Genomic DNA, 14,477 nt, shown 5'->3' with positions numbered 1-14,477 from the left:
GCCTCTGAAGAATGCAAGTCAAATATATGTGATACCTTGGATAAACTTTTACTTAAGTGTGAAAAGGCTGTCTGTCCCATTCCTTCTTAACACACTATCTCCTGAATAGTTTACCCCCAAGTTTTCAAGACACTTACACCTTGTCAGAGGGAAGAGACCTCCTGATTTTTAAAATTTATGAAAGGCTTTGATATTTCTTGAAAGTTGTATCCAAAGTTTTACTATTTAACCTGGGCATCTAGGTGTACACCAGATGTAGTTAATTTCAATGTTCCATCATCAGTCATTAGTCTGCCTGGCCATGCGTCTGTCTGTCTGCTCATCTGTCTGCTCATCTGTCTTGTCATTTCCTGGTAAACACTCTTATCTCGTGGACAATTGATTAATGAGAATCCAGACCAAAACTTTAAAATGAAATAAACCAAAAAGTTATTAATATTTCCATCTTCTAAATGCACTTAAACAAGATATACAAGTACCTGTTTTAAAGCTGTATCTGTTTATTACTTGTCCTTAAGGCCAAGGGGTTTTGAGTGCATTGAACAGTTTTCTTCTTCTTTGTTTTTTTTTGTTTTTTTTTGACAGTCTGGATTGAATCCTAATCTTGCAAATATGAAATGTAAATTGAGTACCATGTAGGTATGCCAGATTAGGTTTCATCTCTGGACATATCTACGCAGACAGAACTAATGAAATTCCATTAATCACTTCATTTATTTGAATCTGGTAGATAACTCAATTAGTTGTTTTAACAGACGTAGATGACTTTGATTGTTAGTTAAAATAATCTTAATTTTGTATGCAAGCATTGTTCCTGTACATCATATATATATATAGTTATTTCCATTTTGTTGTCATTATTGTGGATGGAATTATAGATTAACGGCTACATTTTGCATGAATCTTAATCTTCTGTCTTGTCTTTTGTTGATCACATCAGATTAACAGCACATGACAGATCTACAAAAATCATTTAAACTAATTTGCTTGACATAGTTATCTGATGGCATCACATTGAATACTGATGTACACATATAGTACACGTCTGCCCCATAGATTCTGCCTCAGTGTGGTCTCAACTTTACTTGCTTGCACAGAGATGTGCCCACTGGCTTCAGACATGCAAATTAAGTTAAATTACATTTTTTCTTGCATTGTCATATTTAATAATGCTAATAATTGCAGAAAGTCATCCAGGTGTTGATATATGCCATCTTGGATTAATGTGCATGTCAATGCAAAGTAAAGTAGTCGGCCTTTTGTGTAATGGATATGTCTTCTTTTGTTTGTAAGGAAAAGTAATGGTTATAGTGGAATATTTTGCTTTACAATTGTATGTATACATATACATGTAATCATGTGTTGTAATATTATGACTGCCTTTGAAATATTCGTTATTTGTGTGTTATTTCTTAATTGTCAAACAATAGTCATGCAAAAAATGGCGCCTCAAGTGCTGTTTATGTAAGATGATAGTAGTGTCTTATACAAGAACATATGCCTTACTCCAGGCTCAGATTTTAGCACTTTGCTCTTATAAAATACATATTAGAGCAAACAGTACTGGACAAGGTAGCATGATATTCTAAAAAAGGAAGAGTAATATGTGGAGGTTACTGCTCTGCACCATGTTTAGCAATACTTTCTACGCTGTCCATGTTGTACAGATGGTTTGCAGTGGGCAGCCATCTTTGAGGTTGTATTCCCATATTGCCCATTGTATGCCCTTACTAGCCAATGGCCTCTACCAAGCTTGTGACACCTCTAAAAATAGACACCCAGTGGGCAATACCCAATCTTACATCACAGATGGCTGTCACTGTAAACCACCTATACTTGTGTAAGGTTGTTGCCATCGCTATTGGCTGATAAGTTGGTACATGTAATTAGGCTTCATCAGAGTCCATTTCCAGGAAAAGAATTGCACAATGTACAGGTATTGTGCCAGCAGATAGCTTTAAGTTACATTTTGATTATATTCCCTCAGTACAAGTGTTGTCTTTGTCAATCAGCCTAAATACTGTTTCAGATAAGAAGGAAGAGAAAAGGCATAAAATTAAAATTTCATTTGTTATTCTTTTTTTTTTTTTTTAAATTTGTATTATTAATTAGATTTTCTCACATGTTTGTTACTCCAGGCAATAATTAGAATGATGCACTGAATCCATATGAAGTTTTGCAAACTGTTACTTTTGGAGTTAATTAGTCTGGTGATCCATGTGATGACATTTGTCTTCAGTGTCACAATTCTTACCTTTTCTACTGTCATCACTAATGGAATTTCTTACCTCTACTGAGTCAGATTACCATATGATAGGTGAATGCCATACAAAGGACTAATGGCTTGTTGGCAAGCAATGTATATTTATACCTGTCTTCATTCATAAGCAACCGTCTGAGTTGTTTGTAATGAAAAGATGCTCCTGTCGTTTGGCCTAAAAGATGTTATCATTTTAACACTGAGGTTAAGAGGTAATTATGCTTGTCTGGGGGTAACATTACAGGTGTTGAGCCTGGGGGTAACACACAACTTCTTCACAGCTCTCTTACTTGCAAGCTAGGCTGTTCGTACAAGGAAATTAAAACTGCTATTATTAAGTCAGAAGGTTATTTTTAAGGTGGACTGTGATAATGTACCTACATTTACACTGAGCCCTAGAAGTGCATCTTATTCAGTGGGATAGCATCAGAGCTCTAATGTTACGAAAGGCAAGTTTTATTCTTAACTCACTTTTTGTCTTAATTAGACTCAACTGGCATACATGGAGGTGAAATTTGTTGCTATGGTAAAAATGTCACAAATATGATACAGCTCTACCTGTGTGGATGTGTAATGACCAGGTGTACATGGATCTGTGTTTCAGTGTACCTGTATACACATAGTGATGGATGCATGGAGGGCAGTAAATGTGCCCAACAAAGATGTACCAGAGAGAAATAATAGGATAGCTGGTTATTTATAGTAAACTGAGTTGCCAGGCCAGTTTTTTTTTTTCTTTTTTGCCTTGAACTGATAGCTGCTCGTGCGGATCCTCACGTCAGTGATCTGCTCTGTGCTGTCCACTGTGAAATGCTCTACATAAGAATTATATTTTTGTTCTGCAGGTTTCAAAATTTTTTGTGTGAGACATACCGTGACCTGAGTTAATAAGCTGTTCCGATAACATTTAGCTGTCCACCTGCCGTACTTATGAGTGAAGATCCAGATGGAGGAAGCGAGTATTAATGTGTGTTGTTACGACATGATTAATCAGACCTGGATGTGGTGTTCTTCAAGATTTGGCTCACATGATTAATGGGCTTTAAATCACTTTAGACTGACACAATGACTCATTTGAGCTTTTTTAACCAGATGCATTAGAACTTGAGGTAGAAATGTAGACAGTTATATTCTCTGCAGTGGACTACTAAGAGAGTACTCTCATTGTGTGCTAGAATCTGATCTTGATATTCTTCTTATACTTCAGCTTGTTTCATTAACTTTTCATTAGTCACTTGAAAACAACCTCTTACAATTAATTATGTTGATGTGGAAAAAGGCCCGTAATGTCTTCATAGCAAGGGGAGATTAGCCACTTCTCATTTAAAGGTAGGCCTACTAACAGTGTAAGGTCTATTTCCGAGTGTGTGAATTGCTAGCTTTTTACCCAGGTATGCTCTGCTTTGTTGTCAGCACCTTGCCTTACCAGGTTTAATAAAGTGAGAACATTTCCTGCTGAATAGAACTTTATCCCTGAGGAGAAAAGGTGTAACATTATCCAGTATAGATATTGTGTGGGAGAAGAACCCAGGTAGATCTCAGGTGAGAGCTGCAAGTGAGAGCTGAGAGAGTGAGGGCCACCAGACGCTAGCCCAGGCTACTCAGCCTTTACAGACTTGAAATTTATGGCACCTGGCCTTAAATATATTTACTTGAAAGTTCTTGTTATAGAAGAATGTCCTCAGTTAATATAATTGAATTTTGAACATAAGGTTTTTGTTAAAATTCTTTGAATTTGAATCTTAAGTCATCATTTCAACCACATTACTGTCAGTCTTCATACTTCATTGACTAGAATTGTGAGTCAAGATCAAAGCCTTTCTGAGAACAAAAGTCCTAAAGTGTGTATGGAAAGAAAATGTTTTCTTTGTGCCACTGAATATTAACATTCCTCTCTTCGCTGTTTGATGGCTTGCAGTGGCATGACTATTCCTTCTTTTGGGCAGGTAACCTGTGAGATTTACTTGACCGTTGCTGAACTGAACCCCTTGTTTCGTTCAGTGCTAATGGTGTCACGGTATTATTAGTTCATGATTTTATGTACCTGTATTTCGTCTTCTTAGAACCCTCAAGGAAATGGCATTTGGTTTAGTTCTCAATTCATCTAAATATGGACATGAGATTTGTTTGTGAACTTTAAGTTTGACAGGTCAAAGATGACTATGTTACGTGAGACTGCATAATAAAATTAAGTATTGTATTAGAAAATGTGTAGAAAATGGCTGCGGTCCTACAGTAGTTATGTTTATTAATGATAAAACTGTTCAGTGTTTGTTAATGCCAGGAGTAATAATATTACTTGAAACATGGGAGTTAGGACAGTTACTAACTAGGGCTAGGGATAAAGTGCATTCAGAAATTTGACCTTAAGGACATTTCTGTAACAGTTAATCTGTGCTTCCTATGTAGTGTTTCCATTCTTCACCATCAGTAACCTTTATATATCTATATGGTTCATTCGCAGTTCGCCTGCTTTTTTAACTTGCCTATTCATAACTCGCCTACCTAGGGAATAAGTAAGGGATTAACCACCACCACCATCTATCGCCGGTATATCTATAGTTCACTTTGTTGATTTATGCTCACAAAACCTAAGAGCATGTATGTAAATGAAGATAAAAAATGTATGGTCAAATCATGGCACAGGCAGTTATGCAGTCCGTTTTAACCCATCAGAGAGGGGCGGGCATCTGTTAGTGAAGAACGGCTACAAATACTTAGTAAATCGGAAAAGAAGACTGGATTTCTTGGAAATGTACCGAGACAGGGTACAGTGCAACAGTAAGCACGAGGAATGACATTGTGTCGCGGATTGGCCGTGAACATTGTCATCCCTCCAAACATTGTTCTGGCACAGTTGGTCAGTCTATGTAGAACCTTTATGTACAATATGTTCTTACTATCAGCACAGAATATTCAATGCCAAAATCACATCTGTACAATTTTTTCCTTTAGACTGATGTGTGCTAGCTTTACCGATATATATGAAATTGCTTCTTGTATGAATGATCCCTGGGTCATAATGGGCTTGACTCCTGTAGCTTAATCCTAACTGATTTTGAATTTCTGAATAGGTGAGTTGCAAAGTCACTATCTATATCTGCCATCAACCAGTGGAATTGTAAAGTGTGGGTACTACCAATGCTTTTTTTCTTGGGAGGGGGGGGAGTAGCGCTACACTTCCTGTGATTAGTTACCTGTATAATCCTCCTTAAATCTGACCACCTACTGTCCTTAACCACTGACAAGTGAACAAATCATGGGCTGCTGTTTTGAGATCTGATATCATTAGTCCTGGTCATGACAGTTACTAACAGGTGCTTGTTGAGAGTGGTTCTAGTTTGGACGAGTGTAGGGAGATGGATGCTCCTGTAGGGCAGAAGGCCTATCCCCCTGGAAGAATGTGTGGGTGGAGGGGTGACAACTGATACCCTAACCTCTGCCCGGCTGGTATCAGATGTTGTGCCACTCTCTCTGGCAAACAACTAGCCTGTTTGTACAGACCTGTCCCCAGCCTCATCTATATGCATGCTCACAGTCCCTGGATCAAGTCTCCTTGCTCCTGTCCAGGCACAGACCCAGCTAATATTGTAATATCGGTGACAAGAGCATTCTGCAGCTAATTTGTTTCTTAGGTAGGATGTTTCCAGGTGGAGCTGGAAAGTCACACTGGCCACCAGGTGTTGCTTATTAACCAACTAGAGCTACATGTACACTACTGCTTTTATTACCTACTCTATGATACTGATCCACAAGGTGTTTGTAAACCTGTAACCAACAGTACATTCAGTAGAGACTTGGCTGATGTAGCTTACAAGGCGGTATGTGAAAAATTTATGCGGAATGTTCACAATAACCAAGCCAAGTGTTTCAGTCATTATAATTATACAGATATGCCTTGTTTCTATGTGTTATAAAGAACATGTCCTTAATTGTACACTGTCAGTATATGATTAACCACAGTATACAAGGAATTGACCTTAACAGTCAATTGTGTGTGTGATTTCTCCATATAATCAGCATCAGACATAGGTGTGTGCTTTCCATATATATATATATCTTATTGATAGTCCAAGTGCACTGATGCCCAGGATATGAAAGTTCTATGCTGCAAATGCTTGTAATACATATACACAGACAGAACTGTAAGGGTAAATTTCTAAGCTCTGATGCAAATTAAAATTTTAAAAAAAACAAAAGTATTTTTTTTAAGCATAGCATTTATATAGGGTAAATTATCTGGACATATTTTTGGATGCAAGTATTTCATGATAATGACAACTTATTTGATAAAAAAAAAAGAACCAAATTACAATTTTACTGTATTATACACATCTGCTTCTTGAATTAGTCAACGTGTTTGTTTCCTTTGGGGAACCTCATGAATAGCTATCAAGCCACTCTATCTCTCTGGTGTTGCTAATTTATTACTGCAGGTACAGTTTGGCCAGTTAAGTAACAGACTCTCCATGTGAAAATTCAAATTTTCAGATTAGGTATTTTTGATGAGTCTCTGAGACTTGGCTTACTGATAAGAAGACATGTGCTAGCAGCTAATATCTATTGGTCGAATGAGGTTTGATGATTTTCAGTCTAACCTTGATCAGACATCTGCATTGCCTAAGGGGCTATCCCTGCCCATTAGGACAGGTAAAGCCTGGGAATAGTCTGCTACCTGTGGCAGATTGTAATAGCTGTGCTGTCAGAACTATACCAAGCTTAGCACAGGTGAAGTGCCTGCACTCATCACACCTTGTGGGCAAGCAAGGAGTAATTAAATGCACACCTGAGATAAATATTAATTGGGATTAGGCGGCTGTTTAATTGAAGCGGTATGAACACCTGAAGAACATGTACCTTCACTGTGAGCTATCTCCACTCATCATTAAGGCTAAACGATGATGAATCTGTGATACATCTACTTGAGGCGATGTTCTCAAATTAATAAGTGAGATCTGAATCTGTGGCCTGAATAGGAGTTCAGGGCTAAATGAAGTGGAAACATTATCAGATATTACCATGGGCACATTATTTAAAGGTATACAGTCAAAATACTCATTCAAAATGGGTTTTTTTTTCTGAAAAAAGTAAATTGCACAGGCAGTGTTTGTTTTTGTTTATGTTGGAAGGAAGTACAGCTACAGGTACATGTACATACATAACAATGAGAAACACTGAATGGTGCAAAAAAGTTCTGGGTTATAATTGAATAGGCCGAGAACAAACGGATATGTATGTTTTAGAAGAAAATAATACCTTAGAGATGTATGTTCATAATTATTTAACTTTAAGAATATAGCACTTCAAGAAGTTAATGCTGTAACTGCGTTAACAGTGAGCTAAGGCAAATGTGCAAGGAGTATACACTTGTAAAGTCAGTGGTATAGCATGTACAAAGCCATGTTACATGGCCATTTAATTGCCATGTCATTCTGTAGAGCATGTATAATGGGTGTGCGAACTGTTGTTGAAGCTGTCTGTCAAAGGGAGTGTAGTAGGCTGAGCTATGTGACTGGATGCCTTCATACTCCAGTGATTGTGTGAGTGAACACTGGCCCCTGACCTCTCATCTGCTGCCTTTTCATGGCCACCACATCTAGAAAACCCCTATTCAGATACATTATCTGTGTCAAGGGCCTATCACTTGTAGGAACACGGATTGGCTGGTGTAGGAACACACTCGGGCCGGCTGGAAGGGATACCTGATGTTGTGCTGCTTTGCAAACATAAGAGTTTTTGAGTGGCGAACCTTTGAATAGCTTTGTCAGGACTAAGCTAATTGGATCCAATTGATATGGTAAACTAGATGTTGAAAAGTTCCACAAGGCGGGAGCTATTTCCTGTCAGGCAGGGGCTATTGTGTTTGAAGTTGTCCAGCAGAATCCCCTCATTGAGCAGTGTGATCAGGGCCGGGTCTGACCATTAAGAGGGTTCCCACTGAAGGTGTTTTAGACTCTGTCCTCAGGGTATTGTCACAGCAGGAACTGACTGCCCCATGCGCCCTATCAGCCCACAACCACCCTCTCTGCTGGGCAGTGTCCGGTGGATACAGTGAAAGCCATGTGGATTAACTGATGCTGACCATATACCTGTAGCTGGAATGCGTGTATAAATCCTGTGAAAATGAACAGTGGGATTTAAGTTCAGCTTTGTTGACTGTTTGCCAGGTATGTGTATGTAAAGTGTGAACTCACCCTAGCTGTGGTTGGATGCATTGGGTCATCAGTAGCTAGTACCCTCTCTGTGGAGTACAGGAGGAGGGGGCGAGGTAGGGACATTCCATGGAGCTGTACACACGTGTAGCACAGTATTTAACTTGTTACAGGATCAAACAAGGTGAGTGCTCTGTGTTTAGATTAACACTTAGCTGAAGCTGTGTAAAGGACAGCCACTGCAGGTATTCCTGTTAGGTTTATATAGCCCAGACACTAGGGGTTAGCTGATGGCAACAAAAGCTAGCATGAATCAACCTACTGTGTATAAACATACTACTGTAAAGAGCTGAAAAGACAGAAAATGTATACCAGTGTAGGAAGAACAAGAACAGATGAGTGAATATCAATGTCATTACCTTGTATATAATTAAATCCAACTATTTTTGTGTACAGTTTTTAATGGGCTTTCATCTCATATACACTTTATATAAGTGTTTTCTTTCCTTTTAAGGTAAAGAGTCCTGAAGTTTTCATAGGACCTTTACCAGAAACCACAACTCCTGAACAGGCTGTCTAGCCCAGATATAATATATCTCCAAAACTGACAGGGCTGTTATTCCCTGTTATCTTACTAAGGCTGTCTCCCTGACACTTCACACTGTTGATATTGTTGGGTAAAATCAACACAGCACTAAGCTGTAGAGGCAGGCATGAGGGTAGTGTTATTAAACCCTGCCATCAAGAGCAGATATGTGGCCAGATAGTGTGTATTCACTTATAATCTGCTTAGACCTCTTTGAGTTTTAATGCTGCCAAAATCAGGGAGCGATCACTCTGATATTTCAACCTGTGAGAGTTGGGAATGTACTGGTCCTTATCAGCTACTGAAGCACTGGGTCAACTCTATGATCTCCAGATGTCAGTACTGGAGAGCATACAGAGTATAGTAGCTGGTTATCACTACTTAACCGTCAATGTCTTCATACCGGTTTTGTTCATTGTCATAGTATGAAGTCAGATTATTATGGATGAATATTGATGAAAATATCATTTTGTTCATCAGATTGCTGTTGGTTAATTTTAACATTATACGAACAGAGTACTAATTTTATATAGATAAAATGGTGTGACTGTAGTTATCTTTGAAAGTTTATATATGTATTGTAAACAGATTGACCTGTCTTTTCATGACTCCTTTGGATCTGTTTTTTTTTTTTGGGGGGGGGGGGGGGGTGTTGTTTTGCATGTGTATCAGTATTTTTCCCTAGAAACGATACTGCCATGACATAAATACAATGGTTTTCACAACAGCTAAGAAAAAAGAAGTTATCGAAATACTTGTGTGTTAAATGTGTGCATATATTTATTTTTTATGTACCACTTTTCTTCATATTGAAAACAGTCTTGTGTTAGCAAATTTGAAATTGCAAATCAGAGTGCTTTTGATGAATTTCTTTTTTTACATTTTAATTTACATTCCATTTTGACATACAATATAAGTCATTTCTTTTTTCTGTATGACACTCTTTTCATACCATAAATTACAACATTTCACGACTGAGCATCTTGTGTATTGGAATCAGTGTAAAATGTTAAGAGTGGTATCTCAAACAGTACTGTTTCTATAGAGCTCAGGTTTTGCACACATGTAGAGCACAATAACACAAGGTAGATGTTGGGGTAAATGTTAAGGATGGGATGAAAAAGTACTGCCCATATTAAGCTCTGATTTAGCGCACATGTAATTCAAATTAAATTCAATTACAGCCTTTGCCACAAAGTTATTTATCTTTTAGTTATATATTTTTTAGAATATTTGCAGTGTTTTAATGATTGTGTAATATGTTTTATTGTTTGCATCCATGGAGTATTTAATAGGAGAAACCCAACATTTCCTTGGGAGGGGGGATCACTGTGAACTGAATGGACTACCCATATGTCCTCTTGTAATACTACTGGTTTGTGCTGTTATACATTGTATAGTATGTAATGGTCTACCCATTAAGATGCAGGTAGCAGAGGATTTGTGTAATAGTCTGTGTAGAGCAATTGTTGTCTGGGTGTTGTGTAATGAGGGAGGACACAACATACAACAGAACAGTCAGCTCAGGTAGGCCTACGGCCTGATTAAAGGTGTGATATTGTGTCTGGGTACTGATCTGTATCTTGTTAGTTTTCCTTATTCGAACAGGTATGAAGACACCCAGCAGGGAAACTCACCAGAGAACAGTTTGCCCTATCTAATTAGCTGATCTGCTATCACAAAAGTCTTCTACATGCCTGTCAGCTGTGTCCCCATGAATGGACTTTTCTGGTTTGTGGATTGACCTCTGGGCTGGATGACCAGTCGTCAAGATCCACCTCACATGGACCAGCTGTTTGTCTATGGTCACTTATCATCAGCAAGACTAATTGCGAGACCTAAAAGGAAATGTGACACTTAACCAGTTAATTTGTGTACACTGTCCTAGAGAAAGTCCACCTCAAAATTGAAACTGACAAAATTTATCTACAAGTAGTTAATTAAGATTAGTAGCTTACAAGCAGAATCATAAGTTAAATACTTGCTCAAAAAGCACTACAAGCAATAGAATGAAGTTCAGGGTTTTGTTGCTTGCCATTTATAGCCATGGTCCACTGGTTAACAGGTAGTTTATTAGAAGATGGCTAGCAAACTAGCTGTTTGCAGTCTGCTACTTGAGTAAACTTTTGAGCTGCCATCTACTTTAACCAAATCTCCTTTTGTACTCCGTTTTAATTCTTAGGTAGCTGGCTTCTTTTCTAAGTTAGCCTTTACTCAGAAGATAATGAAAGCCCCGGGTTGATGACGACTTTGTGATTTATCATGCTCTCATTCATAGATTTAGTCGTGTCCCTCTTTGAAATTAAATACTTGTGGTTGTCTTTTGGTGACTAAAATGTTTTTCTGTGAAATACTGGTATCTGATACAGCTTAGTTTTTTGGATTACTGTTCTGGATTCATAAAACCTGTCATTTAAACTGTTTACAAATAAGTTAAATAAATGGAGGATACTGCACAGTGAAGGTTGAATATCATAAATATTTTTCTCGGGACAGGTGAAAATGATAACACACAAGACGCAAAGTAATAACCCACGAAACGCAGAGAGTTTTCACGAGAAAAGTATTTATGATGTTCAACCATCACTGTGCAGTATTCTGTTTGTTATTTATGTTTTGACAATATCGTGGTTTTGTGTATTTGAATAAGTTTAAAGTGGAAGACAGCACCTGACTATTGTTTATGAGCAGAGAAAGGCTAACATTCAAAGTATCTTAAACCGGCATTAAATATTTTTTAGATTTTTTTAACCCAATAAAAGTTTAGTGAAACTTCGTCTTGGAACAGCTTCGGAGCATCTCCATTATCCAGAGAGAGATGACGTCACGTTTACTCTAGCTCTCTAACATCGAAGGTATTTCTGTACAATAGTCTTATCAAAATATCACATATGAAAAGTTGTGGACTTCGGAGATCCAAGTGGTCCAAGGATCCGAGTGATATATGGCAACTATTGGAAGAATATTTCTTCCTCTGCTCGAACTGTTGATACAGTATAGGCTTACTGTATTATTTACAAGGAACTCCAGCGACACTGTCTAAGTAGCCTGCAGATGCACAGCCAGGATATTCCTGGTTCAAGACCTAGGATCCGGAGGGGTTGTGTTCGGGATTTTGACTCCTACTAAATGTTTACAAAACTATATTAAAATTATTGTACATCTAGATTGATGCTCGATTCGGAAACACATGGAAATATATCTAAGCACCACTGAGGCTGATGTAGACATTCAACTATCACTGGATTTTATGCTACGGTATGCTACTCTCTGACATAATTTGTGATTCCGTTGTTGAATACTGCAGAGTTTGTAAATCAACAGATTTTATGTCTGTCGTGGTGCGTAAACAACAATACCTGTCCTACAACATTATGTAAAATGACCCTTCGGCTACACATAACTAAAGTGTTGGTAAATGATCTCAAAATGATGTCTTATACGGTAGTTCTGTGTTATCATATGTCACCTCATGGTGTGAATGGGTAAAGGCTGTGTCACAGCTTAGGCTGCGCAATCTGATAGCAACGTGTTTGATTGGATAAAATTCTTAAGATGTCTGTCTCAACTCATATCAGCCATTTGTATGATACTTTTTAGAAAGCTTGATTATCCTGCTTTTGATTGAAAAATGTTTTATCCAGGTGCTGTCTTGTCCTCTAAGAAATGTTTTTAGCTGTAGGGCTTCACAGACTTTTGTATATGGCGTGACATTGCACATGATGCCTTGTCTGGCGTCATGTACTGTGGTATGAGGTAGGAAATGATAAAGTTGACTGGACTTGTATGATGACGTCATTCTACTAAGCTTGGATCGGAACGTCATAAAGCAGAATGTTTGTGATGTCATGGCCTCGGGGTGTGTAATAACAAAAGTGATATCTAACTCTGGCCAGTGAGAAATCCTGACATTTCACCTTTATATAAATAATAAAGTGTTAATGTTAATGAAAAATTATGTGTCATGCATGTGTCACAAAATTAGCACAGTGCATAAGTGGAATGTTTATCATTTATTTAATCAGTTATTTTACATAATCTGACATTTAACATCACATTGAGTTGTTGATATTCAAGTCAATACACCATGTTCCATCTGTGGGGATTTTCAGACTCTAAGGGAGTGAATGGGTCAGAAGAGATTGTGTGTGGTAGTAAAACTGATGATGAAAACTGACAGATATGAGCATTGTGAGGCTTAGTACTGGTGGTGAAGCAGGGAACCTACACAGATGAGGTATTGTGTGGAGGAGTGAGCAGATTGGCAGGAACACTGAGCAATTGTGTACCTTAGGCAGGTGTCACAATCCATAGATGTCAGGTTATCAGCCACGGCAACAACTATGAGAAGATAGCAGTAATTTGTTACATACCTAGTATACGTGTACATATCATCCATGCCTACGCAGTATACGTCTATTTTATTTCATGATGTACGCATAGCATGATACATTAGAAAAAAGTGGCTTGTTCTAATATATTGTTTTCAGCTTAAATTATCCAGTCCACTAATTTCATTAGACCAAACCGATTAAGACACATTTATTGTATGACCATTTTGAAAGTTTTTTTCACTGAAATCGGTTTTGTTTGCGCTTCAGTGTCCATGTATACATCGCTGACCTTCTCCAGATCATTACAAGCAGATATCCTGGACAGCTGATCACCTGCATGTACATTCCATATAATAATGTTGTTATACCAGTTTGTGTATGTTAAATGCATGCATATATTGTTTCACGGTGAGTCGTGTGTACATCTGTGAAATACATCAGCATGTATATATTAATCAAGTGTACAGAATTACTACACAGCAAGCCTGTGCAAGTTTTACCTAGCAAAAAATAATATTAAAACTATCATTTCCACACATGGAAAGTACCATAGGGATGTTAGCAAAGGATTAAATAATAAGGCTGACTTTTTGGGTCTCACAAGCGCATCCTGACTGATATATCAGAGTCATTGGGTTTTTTTCCTGAAGAATCTATGAATGCTTCCTTTAGCTACAAATTCCAAATTATTCAAATTGTTATTCTGCTCTTCAGCAATAGTCCTTGCTGCTTTCATGTTAAAGAAGCAAATTAAACCTATGGTTTATTGCCTACTTTCACTGGGTTATGGATGGTTGCCTTCTTCAGAATACTGCATATACACAAATCAGCTTAGCTTGACTCTAAGTTAGCTTGATAGCCTAACATGTCAGAACTGATTTTGTGTGTGTGTGTATGAGGAAAATGTTAGATGAGGTGAGATAGTGAACCAGACACCCTCTTACAGTTAGGTAGGTGCAACAAACTTAGCCTGGGTGCCATGTACATGCACTTGTGTCACCGTTCTGCATCACCTAGACCCAACTGCCATAAATCTTCTGTAACCTTGGCCCTTTTTCATACCCCGATTATATGATGATATGAGTGAACAAAATAGGTGTCTAAATTAATATATTGTAACACCATGTAGAAAAATTTGAAAAAAT

The 14,477-nt window shown here is 37.8% G+C and overlaps 1 protein-coding gene across 9 annotated transcripts in view; it reads left to right on the top strand.

Annotated features, from left to right (window-relative positions):
• Window positions 1-14,477, top strand: part of LOC135461793 (zinc finger protein GLI3-like) — an 81,065-nt gene that overhangs the window by 27,241 nt on the left and 39,347 nt on the right. The gene's annotated exons all lie outside the window — the stretch shown is intronic.

This window comes from Liolophura sinensis, chromosome 1 (genome assembly GCF_032854445.1).
Source record: "Liolophura sinensis isolate JHLJ2023 chromosome 1, CUHK_Ljap_v2, whole genome shotgun sequence".
Taxonomy (NCBI): Eukaryota; Metazoa; Mollusca; class Polyplacophora; order Chitonida; family Chitonidae; genus Liolophura; species Liolophura sinensis.
The sequence above is the reverse complement of the archived record's forward strand: the minus strand, read 5'-3'. Positions and strand labels throughout refer to the sequence as shown.